The sequence below is a fragment of the Odontomachus brunneus genome, unplaced genomic scaffold (assembly GCF_010583005.1).
Source record: "Odontomachus brunneus isolate Ranch 3 - 2012 unplaced genomic scaffold, Obru_v1 Obru_scaffold_404, whole genome shotgun sequence".
NCBI classification, from domain to species: domain Eukaryota; kingdom Metazoa; phylum Arthropoda; class Insecta; order Hymenoptera; family Formicidae; genus Odontomachus; species Odontomachus brunneus.
Genome location: NW_022639854.1, coordinates 40,251 through 42,510, shown reverse-complemented (window position 1 = coordinate 42,510; position 2,260 = coordinate 40,251).

Below are 2,260 nucleotides of genomic sequence, written 5' to 3'. Positions count from 1 at the left end.
TGTTAATGTAAGTATAATATTAGTAAATTATAGAATATATATATATATATATATATATATATATATATATATAACAATTTATACATATATGTGAATAGTAATTGCATGTAATTAATATAAAATTACGTATCGACTTGAACATACAGAATTAGATGCGGATTAATTATAGTTGTAGCACTTATCAATTGCCTCTTTTTTCTGAGATCATCGTATTCGTACCAATGCGATCCAGAACGCGCATATGCGATGTAATGGCCACTGTCGCTGGAGAAGTTCACGTAATGTACTACTCCGATTAAAATATCCGATTAAACTTTAGATTTTAACTCGACTTTATTAGCAATTGAATCCAGAGAGTGCGCAATCGTTTTATCGCGTTTTGTGTATCTATCGTCAGTAAAGACTGTTGTGTCAATAAATAAATGAGCCATAATTTACGTTTTCGTTTACATTTTTTAAGCATTGTTTGCATTTTTTTTTAATCATCAAAGCGTCGTCTATTGCTTCTTGCACATGTTGTAACCCTTTACAAAGAAGTATGTCCACATTTATATTTAACTCAACTGTCTGCCGTGTTCGTGAGGAGGTACAAGAACAATCCGTGGTTATTTGAGAACTTGGTATATCCGTGAATAAATAAGTTACTAAATGGGCAACGTTGCAAGTCGTATCTAGTCTAGAAATGGCACGGGTATACATCTGCAAAGTGCCTTTAAAAAGCGAAAGGCGTAATAAGATATTTGCTCTTTCATTATAATGATTTTGTGTCACTTTACCGGATTGCAACACTGAAAGAGCTAAATGAATTGTACGATTATCCGACAATTTCATTTTTTCCTCGTAGCATTTTATAGTTGCAATGCCACTTGCAAGTAAATGAAATGCCGCTTCGAATGCACAAGTCTGGTAAATGTTAATAATTTTTTTATCTATTGTAACACTTTTGGATACATTGCCATTTCTCATAAGCGGTATATTTTGGTCTCTTGCTAACTTGATGTAGTCCCATTCAGGACACTTATCAAGATATGACGGTCTCCGTCGTGGCTTTGCAGCCGAAAATTGTACCTCTGGCGACTCACGAGCAAGGCCTCGCCAATTTTCGCGAATATTACTATTTAATTGATCCTCGTTATCAACGATAGTATCAATTGTAATGCTCTCCTTACTGTCGTTTTGTACATTACCGTGTGGCGTGTCAGAATTAATTGCACCGAGATAACAGCGATCGTTTAAAGAATTATTTTCTTGTATTTCCACGGAACTCGTACAAGAATAATCATCAGCTATTTGGTTTTGCTGTTCACTGGACTGTTCGCAAGACTCAATTACAATATCACTTTTACATGATGTTAATTTTATTCGATTGTCGATATAGTCGAGATACTCCTGTATAAATTTGTCGGCTCTCATTGGCAATTGGCCTTTGAATGCGCGGTTTTTTATATCAGCAAATGCAGCCTCCACAGAAGAAGAAGTGGCAATTTCTTCGCCTATGTTGAAACGTGATCGCATTACGCCGTTCCACAGTACTACATACGGCATCAAACGTATTTTTAGCAATTTAGCAAAATCTGGATTAAAGCATGCATTTATCGCAGTTCCCTCGGTGCAATTACTTGCTAATTGTTGGGCATTTTCGTAAATATTGGCACTCCATTGAAACCAGTCAGAAGCATCGTTATCATCTGCTTCTTCGGAATCATTAATATTATCATTACTATCAAGATTTTCATCAATTTCACTTGACAATTCAGGTGTTACAACACTTTTTATTATTGAATTTAAATATCGTAAACGCAACTCTGATGGCAATTCTTCCCCGATTTCATTAGTGCCAACATACAGTATGTTTGATAAGAGCGTGTACGGCAAAACTTTTTCCTCGAAACCGTTAGAGGGGGGATATGAACGCGAGCCAATAGCGGGGCTCTTCTCCCAAGATGCTTTGTCTAGAAAGCCTTAGTTATCGTTTGACTTTCGTCACAAAAGGGCGTATTTCAACATGAGTGCCGCGTACGCATCACGTTACGAAGCTGTGTTTCTATGTTCGCATCCGAAAGGACCAAAAATGTCGCGCGGAGCGGCTGCTAAGTATATGAAGAAGTCTAAGGCGTTTGTGAGTAAATGGGTGAAACGTTATTCCGAGGTCAAAAACGTTGATGACTTGCCGGATCGTGGCTCTATGCAGAAAACGACGAAAAAGGAGGACAAAATTATTTTACGGGTGTTTGAGAAGAATCCTTGTTTATCATTGCGT